Source organism: Urocitellus parryii, chromosome 6, assembly GCF_045843805.1.
Source record: "Urocitellus parryii isolate mUroPar1 chromosome 6, mUroPar1.hap1, whole genome shotgun sequence".
Lineage (NCBI taxonomy): Eukaryota > Metazoa > Chordata > Mammalia > Rodentia > Sciuridae > Urocitellus > Urocitellus parryii.
In genome coordinates, this window is record NC_135536.1 from 149534073 (window position 1) to 149554772 (window position 20700).

Consider the following 20700-nt stretch of genomic DNA (forward strand, 5'->3'; position numbering starts at 1 on the left):
GCTGTGTGGGAAGTTGGGGGGTGTTCAGTGGGGCTTTTTTAAATGACGGTGTGGGGCCAAGGAGGACTGTGGATTGGCTTAGGGTGGGGTTTGGGGGGACCCTGGGTGGGACTGTGGGAAGCTGGGGGTGGACTATGGGGAGCTTGAGGAAGCTGTGGGTTGGGCTTTAGGGGCTGCGGGGGGGGGGCACAGAAGCTATGTGTGTCAGTCCTTGGGGGGCTGGGGGTGATACTGTGGGGTACTGCCCTGTTCAGACCGTCAGGGGCTCCAGGAACAGGGAGAGCAAGAGGGAGGGAACAGGCCAGGGGCCCTTCCACAGATTCCCAAGGCTCTAGTAAATTCCTGGAATTCATGAACTGCTTGCCTTGAGGGGTTTTCCAGGAAGGCTTGTGATTCCTGTCTGGCCTGATAGGTTGAGATAGCACTGGTGACTGTAGGGAGACCTCTGCTGAGGAGGGGTCCTGACATGTGTCATTCCCTGCAATGCAGACTGGCCACACTGTCTAAGGCCCACAGATTCTGCTTTCCTTCACAGGCCACTGACCTCTGGGGGAGATGACAATGCCTCATGTCCTCGTGTCCTGTTCAGTCTCTAACACAACACTCCCAACCCCCCACTCCCTCCACCCCTGCACAGCAGCCCGGGCCCTGAAGGCAGCCTGGCCCTACCCTATGGGACCCTGACCTGTGACCACCACCGGACATCCCTATCCCCTGGAGTGTTCACCCTGCCCCTTCCCCATGCTCACATTCCAGTGTCCAGGGCGGGGGTGGGGCCTCTGCCTTGGCCTTCATGGTGAGGATGCAGTGGGTTGTAGGCCTCAGAACTGGTTGGCTGTCACTGTGGCTGCTAGAGTTTGTGTTTCTGACCTTCCAAAAGTCCTTCTACCCGCCCCCCCCGAGAATATGCTGCACCTACCCTGAGCCCCCACCCTGCTCATACATGCATACTACTTCCATGAAAGAAACATGAGGCTGTGTGGTGGTTTCAGGTAATCGTGATCATCACTCGCATCCATCTTTGCATGTTGTTATTTTAAGGTGCTGACAAAGACCCTCAGAGAGAGTTGGGGTGACTCCACCCTTCTCATTTCTGAGGGGGCCTGGGTCTCAGAGTCTCAGCACCTTACCTCAATGTGACTGGCCTCTGCACTTCTAGGCCCTAACTTGCCCTGCCCATCATGACCTGTTCCAGCATGGAGGCTGCCCCGACCAGTGTCCTTATAATTGGACTCACCAGGTTCCTCTGGTCCTGACCCTGACCTCTAATCATGTGATCATCTGCCCCTGCAGAGGCCTGCAGGTACCCAGAGTTACTGCCTCTTCCTGTCCCCATAGGTCATGCAGGGGACAACTGCTGCTCTTTCTTTCCTCAGGCTCCTTCCTCCCTGTTCTGGAGCTGTCTGGGGATAGTCAGGAGGAACCCTGGAGATATCTTGGGCAAGACGCACATAGAGACCAAGTAGCAGAGTGACTTGAGCAGGTGATAGTTTGGAAATTCAGTGAAGAGTCTGTTCAAATTATTTTAACAGTGGGGGCTTCTGCCATGATGCTTCTAGAAGTTTTTTTTTAATTGTTGTTTTTCTTTCTCTTTTCAGCAGAGGGGACCTGTTGCTAGAGGCTCTAGATGCATTCATGCTCAGGCTCGAAAGAGGATCTGCTACCCATGAAGATGGGTAGGTGTAAATTCTGTTGGTTCCACCATCAAAGTAGATTCCACCCAGATGACTCCAGGGTCTCTTCCCTGGACTAAGACACCAGCCACCACCTGTCCGCAGTCAAGCCTTCTCAGATAGCCTTTAACTCTGGAGGCAGACGAGAATGATCCTTCCTTTTCTAATGAGAACCCACAGCAGGTCTCCGTTCTTATTCCCAAAGGTCTCTGGACCCTTCCTGATCTAGGCACCTGCCTCTCCTCTCAAATTCTGCTTCGTCCGTCTGTCCTTACCTTCCTGCCAGCCCCATCCTGCAGAGCCCCCCTGCAGTTTGCTGTCTACAGTAAGAGCCTGCTGGTCTCTGGGGCCGTGGCAGGCACTCTCCTCTCCAGATATGGAGGCCTGCTGCTCACTTCATGCAGGCCTCCACTCAATTGCCTCTCACTGGAGAGCCATCCCCAAATTCCAGCTGAGGAGCACCCCTCCCATCACTCTCAAGTTGCTCCCCAAGTCATCCTTTGACCCCCGAGGACGTGTTGGCCAGAGGATGGGTGCCTTGGTCCGGCCACCCCCTCCCACATCCCTTCTAGGTCCTCTCGCTAGCCCATTTATCCCCCCACTTCCTCCCGGCCCAGCCCCACTGTGCTTTGGAGCGACAGCTGCAGCTGCTTCCACTCCCTAAGATGAAAGAGGAAGCTCCTCGGGAGCGGCCAGCAGCGCTTTCTCAGCCACACGTTGGCTGGCTTAGTCTAGAGGGTGAGGGTGATAAGAAGAAAGCCCACGGGAATCCTGTGTACCACTGAGATCCCAGATGCTTTCTAAATACGGGCCCCCGTGTGACTCACTCCATTCCCTCAGCAACCTGGTTTACAGATGAGGCCACCAAGGCGTATGTGGAGAATCAAGCACTTGTCATGGGGCTGGAGGGACAGCACCTTGACTCTGCTCTTAACCTGCGGAGGGGAATTCGGCAGCATCTACCAAACCTGTGGCCCTGGAACTCAGGAGCCTCTCCCAGGGAATCACTCTGATGGAGATGAAGCAAAGGACAGGCAAGGTTATTCTAGGCAGCATATTTTGTGATGCCTAATATACCCACTTTGAAGTACTATACATCCATCAAAAAAGAATGTGAGGGAGCTAGGGGTGTGGCTTGGTAAAGGAAAAATTAAAAAGAGAAAGTTCTATAGTACATAGAGGACACTACTACTTGTTTAAGAAAGTAGGGAACATTTTTAAAAAGTCATATGTGTACGAATCTATGCGTCTATGTATATGTCTATGTATATTTCATTTTTGTAAAAAGAGGGAATAGAGTGGAAGCCACATTTTTCCAGGTGTGTTTCTTCCTACAACTTTATTGAGATATAGTTCACACATTATACAATTCATCCATTTAATGAACAGACTTCAATGGATTTTAATATATTCACAGACATACCCAACCACCACCCAGTCGATTTGAGAATGTCCCTCAAAAGGAAACCCTGCACACAGCTATCCCCCATCCCCCTCCACCCTAAGCAACCACTAATCTACTTTCTGTCCCTATGGGTCTGCCTCCTCTGAATATTTCATATAAATTGAGTCATACCATTTGTGGCCTCTGTATCTTGCTTTAATGTAGCTGTTATGGTTTGGATATGAGGTGTCCCCCAAAAGCTCATGTGTCAGAAAATGAAAGAATGTTCAGAGGTGAAATGAGTAGATTAGGAGGGTTGTGACCTAATCAGTGGATTAATTCACTAATATGGATTAACCTGGTGATAAATGTGGGCTGGTAGGGTGTGGTGGGAGGAAGTAGATCCCTGGGGACATGCCTTTAGGGGCTCCATTTTGTCCCTGGTGATTGAAGATCTCTCCCTCTCTCTCTGCTTCTCGTTCCCATGTTCAGAGCTGCCTTCCTCCCCTCACTTTTCTGCCATGATGTCCTTGCTCACCTCTGGCCCGGAACAATGGAGTTGGCCATCTATGGACTGAGACCTCTGGAACTGTGAGTCCCAAATAAGCTATTCCTTCTCTACATTGCTCTTGTCAGGTTTTTTAGTTGCACCAATGAAAAAGCTGACTCCGACAGTAGCATAATATTTTTAAGAAACATCCATGTGGTAGCACATTATATTCCATTCCCTTGTGGCCAAATAATGACGTAGCGTATGGTTAGAACTTCTTTGAATCTACTCACAACTGGTGGATGTTGGGTTGTGCCCGTTTGGGGGCTGTTAGGAATGATGTTGCTCTGAACATTTCTGTGTAAGTTTTTAACGTGGACACATGTATTTATTTCCCTTGAGGATATACCCAAACCCGAAGACCCTGGGTCCTGTGGTGACTCTCCATTTAGCTATTTGAAGGCCTGCCAGACTGCTTCCAGCTGCACCATTTTACTTTCCCACTGGTGATCTAGGAGAGGTCTCATTTCTCCATGGCTTAATACTCGTTATTGTCCACTTTTGGCTAACAGCCATCCTAATGGACGTGAAGTGGTACCTCACTGTGGTTCTACTTCACATTTCTCTGATCCTTAGAGTGAACATTTTTACCTACGCTTTTGCTTTCATTTAATGAGATCATATCAAAATTAATTTGATAAAATGAAATAGAAATGAGGGTGAGAGTCCCATGTTCACTACCCTCTTGGACCGTTGACCCTCATGAGCCCTTGATGCAAGTGTCCCGGGCCTGAGCCCACCATTCTGTCATGGGTCAATCAGGCCTCTGCTTCCTGAGGCAGCAACTTCCTCAGCCTACGAGGACGACATTGGCTCTTCTGCACAGCAGTCAGCATCCAGAGCACCTGTGGTGGCCTTTCCTATGGCCTCTTTGCTGGCATTGGATGATCCCTCTCCTTACTGCTCCCCAGGCCACCCAAGATGCTGGTACCTGAGAAAACCCTCCATTTCTGGCCCTCAACCCAATATAGGAAGCAACTGGAGGGAGGGATACAGGGACATTTCCTAACATGCCAGTGGCCAGGAGAAGCTTGAGGGGATGCTGCTTCTGGGGGGGGGGTACCCATGGCTGGTGAAAGGAGTTTGTTTCCATGCAGATTCATATTCAGGATCCCCAGAGATGCTGGGACACCCTGTCATCCTATCCTGCTGCTGGATATCCGGCTGGGGCAGGCTGGGGCCACTAGCATCACCGTTGCCTTGGGGAGAAGACAGCCTGATTAGGGAGAAGATCATCAGGGCTCAGTGTGTTAAGCAGGTTTTTTTAGTGACCAAAATACCAGATAGGATCAACTTAGAGGAGGGAAAGTTCATTTTGGCTTATGATTTCAGAGGTTCAGTCCACAGCGGGTGACTCCACTGCTCTGGGCCCAAGATGAGGCAGCAGGCACATCATGGCAGAAGTGCCTGGTGGAGGGAATCTTCCAGGTCATGCCCCCAGTGACCCATCTCCCCAAGTCACCATCCCTCACACACCCATAGTTACCACCCAGTCAGGGCATTCAAACTTGGAAGGACTGATTAGGTTATAGCTCTCATCATCTAATTATTTCACCTCTGAATATCCCTGCATCAATGCAGGAGCTTTTGGGAGACACTTTATGTCCAAACCATAGCACTTGGGGAATAGCACTACCAAGCAGTTTCCGTCAGGTATCACCAGTTAGGGAAGAGTCATCGAGATGCCACTTAAATACCTGTTGGCTCTGGAAAGTCCAGAAGAAAATCCAGAACCAAATGAAGCAATAAATGACTAGCAGGACCCAATAAAGCATGGGGGGGGTGGGGTAGCTTCCTGAAGAGAGATGCTAATTACGTGACTTGTGACCAGAGTCAGGGACATAAAGAGGAGGACTCCCCCTCTCCTGCCACGTGGAAGGAATTGGCAGAGCAACCTCAACACAGTCTCAGCCCCCTGGCTGGGTGCCAAGCAGGGCCACTCCATTGAACTCTCTGCCAGCCAAGAATGTAACCCGACATGCCTCGGGAAGGTAACTCTGACACTGTCTTGGATAACCAAATCGTAGAATCATTCATCCAAATGTTAACAAGAATCAAACCCACAATTTTAACCTTATTAAACATGTGCATTGGGTCTTGCCAGTGTTTGTTGTGTTTAAGATAATCCAGCTCATTAGACTCATTAGGCCAGCTTTTTACTGAAATTTTAAAGTTGTAATTGAGTAATTAACTTAGACTTGAGATTTTTTAACTTGAAATCTAAGTCTGATAAAATATTGGGACACTAAGAGAACTTGTTATAATATTTTAATGTGTTAGATTTATAACTAATACTTAAGGGTTTTCTTTTCTCCTCCTTTGCCTTATTCCTTGTTATTGAGATCAGTGGAGGACTTTTTTAAAAAGCAAATTAAAATTAAATGTACAAATTTGTAGAGTTTTTGTTTGTTTATTTTTTTGATACTGGGCATTAGACCCAGGAGCACTTACCCACTGAGCCCCTCTCCTAGTTTTAATTTTGAGACAGGGTCTCACTAAGTTGTTTAGGGCTTTGCAAAACTGCTGAGACTGGCCTCAAACTTGTAATCCTCCTGCCTCAGCCTCCCATTGCTGGGATTACAGGCAAGTGCCATGCCTCCTGGTTTCTATGCTTCTTTATAAAATAAGTACATTAGTAAATTGAATTTAAAAGCTGAAGAAAGAACTAGAACTTTTACACTTGTAACTTTAATGAATATCAACTTACAGAATTTTAAATGCTAAATAAAAAGTTTTGAATTGTATGCACAAAATGTCCCCTTTGAGGATCTCAACATCTCCTGTTGAATGGGTGTGGAATTCGAGGCTCGAGTGGGGGTTTAGGGAATTCTGTTCACTGCTCTGGCACGCGGGGTTTAGCCCTGCCGTCCAGCCAGGGCTGTTTCGCCGTTGGCACTGGCATATAGCCATCAGTCCATCTGGCTGTGTCTTCAGTCTATCTGCACCACAGCCAAAAATGCCACCAACCTGTTCCCATCACTCAGAATCACCACCCTCTGCATAGTGGCTCTGACCACCTGAATTTGCTGCCCTCTCGGGGGCAGATCTGTCACTGCCTTGGGGTTCCTCACCACCATTTAGCCTCCTTGGCCTGTTTGTCCCTGGAATGACTGAGGGGCTCGGGTCTAGAGACTGCACTGGCTGCTCCCTCCCAGTGGGCACTCCTTCCTACCTCTCCCTGCCAGTTCCTTCTTGCCTTTCCTCTCTTCTCAGAGGCCCCTGACTCCCCCGTCTGAAGGAGCCCCTGTTGCCCCTTGAAACTTTATCCTCTTTTCCTTCTCCCCTCACTGACTGCCATTTTGTTATATTTATGGGTTTTGTTGGGTGTTAGTTGTCTTCTCCATCAAAATGCTCAGAGCACAAAAAGCCTCCTTGTGTCTGAGAACGTCGAATACTCTAGTTGGTGTGCAATAGATATTTATTGGGCATGGGAATGATTAAGGAACACGTGGGAAGGATCACTGTACAGGTGAGAAAACAAGCTCGCAGGATCACTTGGCCAGTGTTGCTCAGCTCCTTATGAGCAGGGCTGCATTCTCTGACTCATGCCACCTATGTACCTGAACCTGCGGCAGGGGCTGGGGAGGTGGGCAGAGAACACTTCCAGATGAGTGATGGATGAGCCCTTGTTGTGGTTAGAATGTTTGTCCTCCAGAATACACGTGTTGGAAACTGAATCTCCAAATTCATATGTTAATGATATTTGAAGGTGAGGTCTTTGGGAGATGGTTAGGATTCGATGAGGTCATGAGAGTGGGGCTCCCATGATGGCATTGGTGGCTATGTAAGAAGAGGAAGAAAGATTCAAGCTCTCATGCTTGTTCTGTCTTTCCATGTGATGCACTCCACCATGTCATGATGCAGCAAGAAAGCCCTCACCAGATGCCATGCCATGCTCTTGGATTTTATAAACTCCAGAAACATAAGTCAAATAAACTTCTTTTCTTTACTGGTTACCCAATCTCAGATATTTTCTTATAGAGACAGAAGATGTAGTAAGATAGCCTTCAAGGGATGGATGGAGGACTTTGTCAGGGAGAGGACAAGGACACAAGGTACTACTTCAAAGGAAAAGACACAAAGACCCAGGAGATGCACAGAGTTGGGCGGGGAGGAAGTACCAGTGTTTGTGGGATTCAGGAGCAAAGGGCATACCTGGTACAGAAGCCATACATCATCTGATGGCTGGTTTAGTTGTACATGGGGACAAAGAAAGGGTGGGTGAGATGGCAGGGCCCAGTAGGAACTTGGAAGGCTCTGCCCTGGGATTTGGGGATAGGGTTAAGTAGCTACAGGAACTTTTTACACCTGTGTGATGTGACTCACATTTTCAGCATGGTTAGCTGGATAGGGGATTGGGTTGGCCATGAAATCGAATCCTATCAGCACTGATGTGGACAGACGCAGTGGAAGGAGGGTCAGAGTACCCAGGCAGGTGGCCTCTTGGAGTGTAGGTCTTGTACCTTGCTATGAAATTCATCCTCACTCTGCAAGGTCTTTCTGTTTCATATGTCTCTGGTGAGCTGAGGTTGCAGAGTGTCCTATTCTGTCCCTGCTTAGAAGCCTGGAACTGCCTTTAAAGAAAGGAGACCAGCATAGAGATAAACCTGTGACCTCCAGCCTGGATGAAAGATAAGTTTTTATAGGGCAGGGGCTTCCAGCCTATTAAGCCAAGGAGGGGCTTTGACTCCACATCACTCACACACCCAAATCCTACCACTGATGAGAGAGACTTTTAGACAGATTAGGAGATCCAGGAGTCACAGATGTTTGTGGTTCATAGACAAAAGGAATTGATGGGGAGCTCTGGAGCAGTTTTTGAGTGGAGCTGCTGAACTTGGAAGGAAGAGAATTGTGGGATTCAATGGTGGGGCTCAAGTTGGAGGGTTATCAAAGGGAAGCTTGAAAGCATGAGGTCTCATACCATGACTGGCATCAGAATCTTCTGCAGAGCTTGTTAAACACAGAGTTTCTAATTCAGGGAGTCAGGGAAGGGCCTGTGCTTACCAGCAGATTCTCAGGGAGTGCTACAGCTGCTGGTCCTGATAATACCCTGAAAATCAGCATTATAAATAGAGGCTGTGTCCATTCTTTTTATTTCATGAAAAAAATAAAGCAATGAGAGGAGATGGGCAAGTCCATTTAAGCCTGTTGGGTCCAATATTGGGGAACTTGATGTGCCTCCTCTTTGAAAAATTTACCACATGGTGAAGCAGGTAGGCCTGTAATCCCAGCCACTCCAGAGGCTGAGGCAGGTTGGAGGCCAGCCTCTGTAACTTAGCAAAAACTCTATCTCAAAATAAAAAATAAATAAATAAAAGGGCTGGGGAATGTAGCTCAGTGATAGAGCAACCTTAAGCTCAATCCCCTGTGCTGCAAAAGCAAACACATAAAATAAAAAATAAAAATAATAAAAATGAACCCAAATCTGGTGTAGTGGTGTGGGAGACGCAAGGATTTTAGGGAAGGGATCTGGAGTTTATTTCCTTGTGGCCCCCAATGTAAGAGGTCTTTTGTCTGTCTTGTCATGTCTTTGGCTCTGTCCCAGCCTGGTGGATCCTCCCTGAGCAAAGAATGAGTCCGTATTCCTGTCTTCCAGGCTTCCCAGCCCAAGAGGGACACATAGACTGTGAGGAGCGTTCTGGGATCTGGAGAATGGGGCTGGGAGTGTGATATGGGGTGCTCAGAGAGGAAGGGGACTAGGTGGCGCTGTGTGTCAGGCCTTGTATATAGAGAAGGGCCAATGAGGGACTACAGGGCTGAAGAGGAGACTGGCTGGGCAAGAAAGATCTCCGCGTGCAAGCTTTGGGCCCAACTTGGAGAAGTGGGTGGCGCAGGGACCTCTCTCTGTCCCCACAAGTCCAGGGGACACACTCCCTTCTCCAATACAGGTTTATCTTCTGACACTGACACAGTTAGAGTCCCAGAGATCATTTCCCATGGGGCTTGAAATTGACCGGGGCAAGTGGCAAAGGGTGGGTGAGAGCATGCCAGGTCCAGGGCCCTCAAGAGCGTGGCGGGGCCTGGCAGGCTCCCGGGCACTCCGCCCAGCCTGAGCAGCCAGGCTAATTACCCTACCCTAAAAGCCCTGCAGGAGCAGCAGACCGCGCCCACCTACCGGCTGCGGGCTCCAGGCCCCGCCCACAACTCGCTGGCACTCTTAGCTCCCCAGTGACTTGTGGCAGAGGCTGCCAGCCAAGAGGCCTAGCAGCCTTGGAGAAGGCGGAGCCAGTGGCCTTCCGAGTCATCTGACCTTGAGGGAAGGTCGCTTGGTTCTCCACGTGCCACAAGTTTGTCTGTCCTAGGAGGTCTCTGCTCCTGCTTACCCTTTAGCCCCGTCTTGCTTCTTGATTTTCGGGCTCTCATGGCTGCAAGTGAGTCGCTTAACATCCTTAGTCTCAGTCTCCCCACGTATAAAACGAGGATGGATTTGTTTCCAGGTCTAAATGAGCTAATGTGTGTACAATGTAAAGCTTATCTTATTAGTTATATCACTAACACCATCATCATTATAATTGCCGATCTTATCCAGTGGCCAGCAGTTCCTGTCTGGCACATCATAAATGTCAGAGGGATGAACATGACAGATCTTTACAGATGAGAAAGTGTGTGTGTGTGTGGGGGGGGGAAGCAAGGTTTGGGGGTGGGATCTGCAAACTTCTCAGATCTTTAAGGGATCACCTCCTCCCATCGTTTCATCAGGCATCTCCCTCCCACCCCCCATGATTCAGCTTGAGGATCTTTAGCAAGCTCACCTCCCAAGGAAAACATCACCTTGGAGCTGCTCCCTTGACCGACCCCGACTTTATCTTATGTATTACGCAGTACTGGGGAGCCCAGGAGCCCATAATTAACCTAATAAGGTGTCTGCTGCTCACACATTGGTGCTCAGGCTCTGCTCCAATGGCTACCTAGTAATTTGCCTGATCTCTGGGATAAGACCTTTGCCTGGACAGGTTCCCACCACAAAGCACCCCATGTTCCAGGTGGAGCCCGTAATTGATGTTTTCATGCTCTCCACTCACTCCCCTACTGCCCTTAGTCCTCTTGAGCCCAGTCTTCAGAGATGAGGCCATTGCACCAAGGTCATATATCAGAGGGACAGGGCTACTCAGGGGGAGAGCAGAAACAATGTGGGTTGCACTAAGAGACATTAGGTGGCACTGGGGAAGAAGGCAACCAAACCAAGCCAGCTGATGGCATTTGGGGACGCAATGAGGAAGTCGTTCTACAGCCAACCCAGCAGCCGCCAGCCAGTCTCCCATCCAGCTTCTGTTCCAGGAACCTGTTGGGTGTTGCTGCTACCAACCCCAGGGTTCTCTACCTGGAGCCAGGTCATGCTGACTTCTGAGCTCCACAGGGAAAGAGCCACCCTCTCATACTAGAGCTCTGAGTACTATGCTGCTACCAAGTTCTTCCAAGCCACCTTTTTCTTGAGCCATAGTTACTAGGGGTTGACTCTGAAAAAGAAGCCTAGGCCCTGGAGGAACCAAGCAGGACGCCAAGGCTATTAGAGCTTAAAAGAGGCAAAAGGAGTCCACCACTTTGCAGCGCCCCTCCCCCACCCCCACTGCTGCCACAGGCGCCCAGTGGGCGGGCAGAACCCACAGTCAGGCCCGGAAACGCTGGGCAAGCCCTGTGGTCTTCTGAGCGCTTGCCCACGCAGCTCCCTTTGATCAGCTCTGCTGGGCAGGTTGCATCATCAGGCAGGTTTTCCTGGAGACTATGCCCAAGGAGCTTAGCCATACCCTGGCCAGAGGATCCTGTGTGTCCCAGGCAGAGTGTGAGTCCTTCACCCTTCCTTCGTGGATAGGGCAGTACTGGCTGCCCTGGAGGAGGTACAGGCTGGGCAGAGAGGTGGAGCAGAGCTCTCAGAGGGCCATGATGCCCAACCCCCCTCCAGGGGAGCTGGACTTCTTTTGAAAACAAGCACCCCCTCCCCCGCAGATGGGGGTTGGTAGCTGCATCGCTGACTTTTCTGCACTCAGCCTGCCAAACCGCCACATAATCCCCTTGGGTTCCCAGAGCCATCCTGCCCACACAGGTGCTAAGTCCAGCCCTGGGGGATTCCTTGACACCCACTGCTCCAGGTCCAGGCCTGTCCCCAAATGAGGTCCAGGGGTGCTGAAACCCTCCCTAACCTTCCACCGCTGGGTACAGGATAATGGGTGGGGTCTGAGTCAGAGCTAGCTCACCTTGGTTGGGTAGGTGTGTCAGGGTGGGGTCCCTGTGGGGCAGGGGAACACCAGACACGGGGAGGGAGGGTGGGATGGTTTAAGGGCTGTTTGTGCACAGAGCATTTATTCTTCCTGGTCTGCCAGGGTGGGCCACAAGGAGGGCTAAGAAGCCAGCTGTGAGCTTCAGATCTGCCACACTAGATTCTAAGCTTCTACCCCTTGTTCTCTGGATGATCCTTCAAAGTTCCCGCTGTCTCTTGTGAACCTGGCCTCTGTCCCTCAATCAGAGGTTTCCCTCTGTGTTACCCACCAAAAGGGAGACTCAGACCCCAGGCTGCCATTAGTACTGGTTGGACACACAGGAGCAGAAGGCACATGGTCTAGGGTGAAGGGAGGCTGGAGCCTCCCCACCCAGTTCTCACAGCTAGCTGGGTCCTACTCTGTCATTCCATCCCGGCTCTCCTCTTCCTCTACCTGGATTTCATCGTGGGGATCGTACATTTCCACTTCATGCCATTTCCAGGAACAGATGAGAACAGAGCCCTGCCTTCACTTTCATCCTTGTATTTTAATTGAGGAGGAGCAATAAATACAGAGTGGGCATTCCTTATCTGAAATGTTTGTGACCAGAAGTGCTTTGGATTTTGGAATATTTGCATGTAGACAATGAGATATTGTAGGGATGGCACCCAAGTCAAAACAGGAAACTCATTTGTGTTTCATATGTCTGAATGTAATTTTACACAATATTTTAAATAATTTTGTGCATGAAACAAAGTTTCTGGATATGGAATTTTCCATTTATAGGTCTCTAATGCCCAAAAAGTATTGAATCTGGGGTTTTTGGATTAAGGATGCTCAAATTGTACTAAGTGTGTGGGTCAGGTGGCAACCATGATAAATAGAAATCAGAGACAAAGAGACCATAAAGAGAGGGGGTAGTGCGTAGATAGGTAAATTGAGCGGGTGACTTTTAAATAAAGACCTGAAAAAAAAATGATTTAGTGAGACTTGCAAAGTGTTTTCCAGGCAGAGAGAACTCAGACACTAGGTTGTTCTCTGAGAGGGAAGTGTCTGGTATGGTGGGGACAGCAGAAGGCCAGGGGCTTGAGCTGAGGGGTTAGGAAGAGGGACCAGAGGAGGTTAGAGGTGAGAGTGAGGCACATTCTGCAGGGAAATGGGAAGCCCCTGAGGGTTCTAGCAGAGGGGTGACAGGTTCCAAGATGGGTTTTAATTGGATTATTCTGCAGCATGGAAAATGGGGTGAGGATGGGGGTGGTGTGAAAGTAGGAAGCCAGGCTAAGGGTAGATCCAGGAGAGAGGTGAGGGGTATCCTAGCCTAGGATGGATGGTATAGGGTGAGAGCAGTTGGATGTCCACTGCTCTCTAAAGACTGCCAGGCTGGGTATGATTGATGTGCTGGGGAGGGGAGATATAAAGGGAAGATGAGTTGACTCTGAGATATGGGCTTGAGCACCCACCAGGGGACCTTCTGAGGAAGCACTAAGGCCCCATGGATATATAAGAGAACGTCTTGTAGCCTGCAAAATTATGCTTTCCTTATTAAAGCACTGCCTATTCCTTGGGTCTGATGCCCCCTGTTGGGTGATATGTTCAAGCAGGCCTGAGTCAGGGTGGGGCATGGGTGGGAAGGGGTGAAGGAGGTGATGGGTCTTCTGCTCTGAGTCAGGAGGAATTGAGCATACTGCTAGAACTTGAACTGTACCCTCTAGACACAGGGGCATGGGCTTGGTGTAAAAGCCTCTGCTAGGGAGAAGGGACCAGTTCTGAATGGGTGCCACCTTGTGTGTGGGGTGGGATGGGCCTTTCCCATGGGGATTTGATCCTAGTAATTCAGTGAGAAAAAGACTATATCGTGCCCATTCTACAAGGCTCAGAGATGGAGAGCTTGGCCCAGCCATCCACTGCAGACATCTATCTGCATGCAGTGATCTGGCTGCCACCTAGCCTCCCCACGGCCCGCTTGAGCTTCCTCACAGCATAGGAATATCCCAAGAGAACCAGGGAGAAACTCTTCCACCTTGTGTTCTAGCCTCAGAAGTCACAGAGTGTCACTGATCCCCAAATGGCACACCTGCCTACATTCGAGAGGAGGGAAACTGGCTCACACCTCTGAGCAGGACTGTCAAAGTCTCCTTGTAAGAAGAGCACTTTGGTAAGAATTGTATTGCTGTCGACTTCAGAAAATATAATACACCCCAGAGGAGAAGTGGCCTATGAGTGGATGAATGGCACTGATGCCCACCCCAGCAGGCTCTGAGCCCAAGGCACAGGTTCAACTCGTAGTGCTCTTGTTCCCCAGCCTCTTGACCCTGGGTGGGTCCTTGTGCCCTCTGAAGGTGACCCCTCTAGGGGCACCTACCCTGCCAGCCTCTGAAAGGAGGATGAGGAGTGGATGTTGGGAGATGCTCTCCAGCTGGGGACCCATGTCACGGAGGCACACTGGGGTAAGGGGGATGAAACTGATGCACTCAGGAAGCCTCAGCTGCTCTGGTGACAAGGCTGGGCTGAGACTTCAAGCCAAAGTTCCCAGGTAGTCCCAGGTGACCAAGGCCCAGAAAGGCAGTTTCAGCTGGGGAGAGTGATGGCTTCATGTGGAGAAGACACTCAGGAAGTCTGTTGAGCTCCAGTGTCCCCATCTGAAGCAGGGCTCCGTGGTCACATCCTGCCTCATTGTCAGCAGGCATTGGGCTCCAGGGCTGCCATACTGTCCCAACTGCCAGGGATGAAGGAGCTGTCTCCTGGCAGCAGCTGCCACACAAAGCCCGGGGTGGAGCTCAGGGAGGCTGGCCCAGGATTCACAGCTTGTCACCAAACACGTATTTCTGCAGCTCATTAGTCTGGAATTCTTTCTATTCCAGCAGGCCCTCCCCTGGGATGTGTAGACTGTTCTGGCTCAGCCAACAGCAGTAAATGGGCCTTATCAAAACACAAAATGCTAAAATGTGGGAAAAAATACTTTAAAAATGTTTACATGGGAGGGACAGGCAAGGGTATTGTTGAACTGTTTTCTTCTTTCATAAGCAGCTGGGCCAGCTGAACTGAAGCTCAGGGCCAAGACCCTGGGGACCCAGCAGGAAGAACGGATGAGCGAGGGGCAGGCTACACAAAGACCTGGGGGAAACAACTTATTTTCCATTTGCTTTCTCTTTGTCACTCTGTGGCGGATTCAAACCGACAGTCTTCACTCCCACAATTTTGACTGTGGATATGGTCACTGATTATCCTGATCCTTTAGTGTCTTTTCTACTCTGAACCAATTTAGGGAAAGACCTTTTGCTCAGGTCTGGGTAACATGGAGTGATGTATTTGGAACCAAAGGCTACGGTAAAACTGGGTGGATGGCAAGTATTCATGAGCATGGTTCCAGAATTCCTATCTCTAGACTAGAAGAAGAAAAATCACAAAGGGGATATGGCACCTGTCAGGACCTCCAGCAGACATATTCCCTTCCTTAATAATTTAACCTTTAGTTCTAAGCTTGGCACATGACTCTCTGGACCAAATCTGACTGAGTGGAGTGGGGGTGGTGAGTGCAGGTGTCATGAAGCAGCTTCTATGCTAGAATGTAACAGTAAAAGGAATTTGTGAGCCCTTCCTCCCTTTTTCTACTTCTGCTATCTGAAATGTGAATATGATGGTTGGGCCATGAGGTGATCTTGGAGATGGAAGCCATGTAAGCTAACCCCATATAATTAGAGCCTGAGTCCCTGACATGGTGTAGCCTCCAAAATTGGACTCTCTACCTCCCACATTGAGTAAACGGCTGCCTTGTTTACACCACTATGGTGTTAGGGTTTCTTTAACCCAGAGCCGAAGATAACCCTCTCTCAGAGAGTTTACAGTCAATTATGTTTCTTATTCAAAAAGTTAGCCAGTGGTTATAGGTCATGTTGGGCTGGAGCATCATAGCTGATTGAAGACAATTAATTGGTGGGACTGCTCTGTCCTTGTCAGGGAAGAGGGCTCCTCCCTCAAACAGACATGTCACCATGAGTATGGTGTTGACTGAGTGTGTCAGGGACATACAGACAGATTGGAGGATTGCCCCAGCCTAGACATGCGTAAGGAAGACTGAATACCCGCTGTACTTTCTTCCCACTTCAGCTCCCCTGGAAATAGCTCAATAACATAACTGCAGGGAGAAGCAACAGAGAGTATGAGGCACAGGTGAGTCCTTGTGGGTCTTGGCTTTCATGGATTTTGAGAAAGTAAAAAGACTGGTCTGTCATGCAGATTGACACCCCAAAGCAGAGGTGACTGCAAACCAGCAAATTAGCAGAAGAGATTGTATGTGGCAGGGAAGGGGGTCCTTGGAAAGAGATGTTACCCTCCTTCCACACCCGGAGGGACCGAAAGCTCAGGGCCCATGGTTTGAGAAGAGAAGTGGGCCAGGAGATAGGAAGAGTGAGTTCTTTGCTCGCCTCTAAACCCAGATCCACTGTGCCTGAGAGAGGACCTTGGAATGATGTTTGCACCAGGACAAAACCAACGATGTGCTTGTGCTATCAACTGGAAGTTAATCTCTTCCCCAGACTCATAGGTTGAGACCTAACCCCCAAGGTATTAGGAGATGGGCCTGCAAGAGGTGATTAGGTCATGAGGGTGGATCATTGGGATTATGCCCTAGAGATCTGCCTCTTCCTTTCCACTTTATGAGGACACAGCAAGCAGAGTGCCATCTATGGATGGAGGAGAGCCCTCATCAGACACTGAATCTGCTATCATTTTGATCTTGGATTTCCTAGCCTCCAAAACTGTGAGGAATAGATTTCAATTGTTTCTAAGCCATACAGTATGATATTGTGTCATAACAGAACAAACTGAGGCATCTTGCTAAGAAACTAAGGTGAAGTTGGGAGGAGGGTTAGTATCCACTAGAGTAAAAGCCCTCATTGATTTGTTATTTTAGCGGAGACAAGGGAGCTTGGTACCCTCTAGTGAAGGCTGTCAGTTACTATAACTTACCCCTACCTGGAGAACTCAACCTAGCCTTCCCAGGAAGGGGAGAGGCCTGCTGTGTAAACGGAAATGGGAAACATGAAGGGAATCCTTGCCAGCTCTTGATAGGCAACAGTTTTGTCTTTCATACATGTATACAAACAGGTAACCAAGAAAGCAATCACCACAATACAGAAGGACCAAGATGAGCAGATTTAACACTGCCCCTGGAAGAAATTGATTGGAAAAGCAGTGAATAGAAGCTAAGAGTAAAAATGAACCCCTGAGATGTGAGGAGACATTGCATTCACAAAGCAAGAACAGAAACCTATAAAAAAGGAAAAATCAGGGAATAATGAAAAGTTGAGATATTAAAGATATGAGTGTCAAAATTTGTCAAAATCAGGAAAAAGTTGGAAAATATAATTGAAGTAACTCCCTAGACTTTAGAGAAAGAAGATAAAAAGATGAAGAGTATGAGGGAACAGTTAAGAAATGCATGCATTGATCCAGCCCATCTAAACTGTGACTATAACAAAATAGCACAAACTTAGTGACTTAATGCTACATAAGTTTATTGTCTGGCAGCTATGGAGGTCAGAAATCCTAAGAAGGAGGTGTTAGGAGTTCCATTCCTTCTGGAAACCATAGGAAAGGATCCATTTCCCTGCCTTTCCCAACCTCTGGAGGCTGCCAGCATTCCTTGGCTCATGGCCCTTTCCTCCATCTTCAAGGTCAGCAGTGGAGATGACCAGTATGTCTGCTTCCATCAGGTGTCATTCTTTCTCCTTCTGCTTCTACTGTCACATCCCTTTCTCTGATCTTGACTCTCTCTCTTTCCTCCTCTGGGTACCCATTGGTGAGCATTGAGCTCACCAAGATAAAACAGGGAAGTCTACCCATCTCAAGATTTTTAATTTAATCACATCTGAAAAGTCCCTTTTTTCCTGTAAGATCACATATTCAAGGATTCCAGGGACTAGGATGTGTCACCTTTGGTGGACCACTCTTTTTTTTTTTTTTTTTTTTTTGCTACAATGGGAAATAATAACTAAAGAGGGAATAACCTTTGTTTTTTTAATCTAAAAAGAGAGAGGAGGTTTTAAATTTAGAATCCCTCTGAGTTACTTAATAGGATGATTGAGAAAAAAAAGTTCACACCTGGGTACTTCATCATGAGTTTTTAGGAAGATGAGGGGAGAGAGGTGGCACAGGTCTCTGGCAGAGGAGTGAGATTAAATGCAGTATGCAAAAGAGAAATAGAAGACTTCATTCAAGTCTTGAGTGGAAATTATCTTGACTTGAAAATGATTCCATCAGCCAATCTATTAGGTATGAAAATTTTAAATAATTTTTAATGTATAAGAAAGTTAACCTCCCATGAACTTATTCTGAGGAAGTACAATGTGAAATGTACTCTGGTCACAAGAAAATAAAAAACCAAAAGGAAAATAAGGACTTCCCCAAACCATAGAACTAAGTCAGTACTACAGTGCAAAGAAATTCTATGCCATGAATATGATGATTAAATAATAAGAAATCTATTAAAACTTTCCAGATTAATAAGTTGAAGACTTTAAGTAGTTTCAACACCCATTTTTCCTTAGCCTTGACATCATGGATGAATACAGCTTTATCATGATGATATGTAAATGCTTCAGTCCTAAAGTCAGTGATTTACTTAATGCAGAAACACTAAAAACATTCATACTAAGGTCAGAAACAAAGCCATATTTTTTTTTTACTTCTACTATTACTTAACACACTGCCAATGCAATCATATATAACAACTAGAGGCTTAATAAAGAGTAGAAATATTCTCTGTTTGCAGATGACAATACAATGTACCTGGAAGTCTCTAGTGAATATTTTTCAAAACTACCCCAGAGATTAAAAGAATTCTAAAAGACAACAAACAGGTTGTAAAATAAGCATATCAATAGATTTCATGTTTTATATGATTTTCACATATGAAGTTAAAAATTAAAATAAATAAAAATTAAAATAAATCTTACCAGGTATTCTCAAGGAAGACAGAAGGCTCTTGGGAAAGTTTCTTAGTGGTATAGGAACTTCTCTGTCCAGGGGGGAAAAAGCCATAAACTGTGGAGATGGGATAGTGTCTTCCTTAGGAGACAGTGAAGTAAAAGCTGTAGCAAAACAGCCCTCATCCTAAATACAAGGTTACATTAGAATCTAAAATCGGTTATAACATTAGGATAACCATTGCAACACTAACCCTCAGTACCAGCCCACCTCCTGACTCAATTAATAAACATCTACATTAAAGACCCAAGTGGGCTCACTTCCAAGCATGAAAATGATTTACATCAATCTCTACTATCTAATGTCTGTTACCAAAAAAAAAAAAAAAAAAAAAGCTGGTCACGGTGATGCACACCTGTAATGCCAGTGGCTCATGAGGCTGAGACAGGAGGATCAAGAGTTCAAAGCCAGCCTCAGCAATGGCAAGATGCTAAGCAACTCATTAAGACCTGTCTCTAAATAAAATACGAAATAGGCTGGATTTTAGCTCAGTGGTGGAGCGCTTGCCTGGCACATGTGAGGCACTGGGTTCAATCCTCAGCACCCCATTAAAATAAAGATATTTTTAAAAATTAAAAAACAAGTATAACCTTATGAAAAAGTAAGAGACTGGAACTATCAGGTGAGAAATTTAAAATAATAATCATAAATATGCTTATGACTCTAAAGAAAAATGTGGGAATATGCAAAATCTGAGGGATAACTTCAGCAGAGAGTTGGAAATGATTTCAAGGAAATGGATGGAGATACTAGAAATGAAAAACTGACAAAAGATGAGAAATGCCTTCAACAGCTCATTAGTAGACAGTCAAGGTAAAAATTGAGGTCATTTTGAAGATAAGCCAATAGAAACCCAAAAAGAAAAAAAGGAGTAAAAATCCCCAAAAGAAAAGTGCATTCAAGGGTTCTGGGACAATACTAGATAGTATTATACATTATTTAAATCTCAAGAAGAGAAAGGAAAAAAGAAAAATGTATTTGAGAAATATTATTTTTTTTCTGTTTCAAATTTTACTTAACATCCTCCCATTATTTATTTTATTTTATTTTATTTATTTGCATTTGGGGTGTTTGTTTTATTTTGTTTTGGTTTTTTTTGCAGAGCTGGGAATCAAGTCCAGGTGCTGGGCATGGAATCCAGGACCTTTTGCATGCTAAGCAAGTGCTCTACTATTGAGCTTCAACCTTAGCCTGTTTTTTTTTTTTAATTTACATATAAAAACTGCACATGTTCATAGGGCATAGTGTAATAATTCAATACATGTGTATAATATATATTGTTCAAATCAGGGTAGTTAGCACTTCCCTTTCCTGAAAATTTATCAAATCATTTGTGTTGAGAACCTTCTAACTCCTCTTTTCTCATTTTTTATAAAAATGTGTATTAAAAACTATTGTAATGTTTTGGAATTAATTTTATATTTGCTCCTTAGGATTGTAAAATTTTGGACACAGAATATATTACAGATATATATAGATGTAGATATATAGATATATAGATATCTATCTCTAGGAATTAAACCCAGGGGTGCTAAATTGCTAAGACTGGCACTGGTTTTGAATTTGCCATCCTCCTGCCTCATCCTCCCCAGCTGCTGGGATTACAGGCATATACCATCACACTTACAGATGGGTTTGAACTGGAAGCACCCTGCTTTGTTGTAGAATACTGGGACTCATTACTCCCACGTGACTGTGCATTATTGGTACCCATTAACCAACCTCCCTGTCTCCTTTCCCCAACCTTTCCTAACCTCTGCTGATCACAATCCTACATTGATTTTTAAAATATTCTCCAAATTTTTATTAGAATGTACTCTCTGTATATATTAGCTGGGATTACAGACATGCACCACCACACCTGGCTAAGAAATATAGTTTTTTAAAAAAGAATTTGTCCCTATTTTC

General features: G+C 46.8%; 1 long non-coding RNA gene across 2 annotated transcripts in view; it reads left to right on the forward strand.

Moving 5' to 3' along the window:
- LOC113195434 (uncharacterized) overlaps window positions 1-20700 on the forward strand; it is a 72009-nt gene that overhangs the window by 15904 nt on the left and 35405 nt on the right. The window contains exons 2-3 of one of the 2 annotated variants that reach the window (XR_003302399.2): window positions 1599-1676; window positions 3550-3648. This is a non-coding gene — a long non-coding RNA (uncharacterized LOC113195434). The remainder of the gene's footprint in view (window positions 1-1598; window positions 1677-3549; window positions 3649-20700) is intronic. The other variant, XR_003302398.2, reaches the window with a different exon arrangement.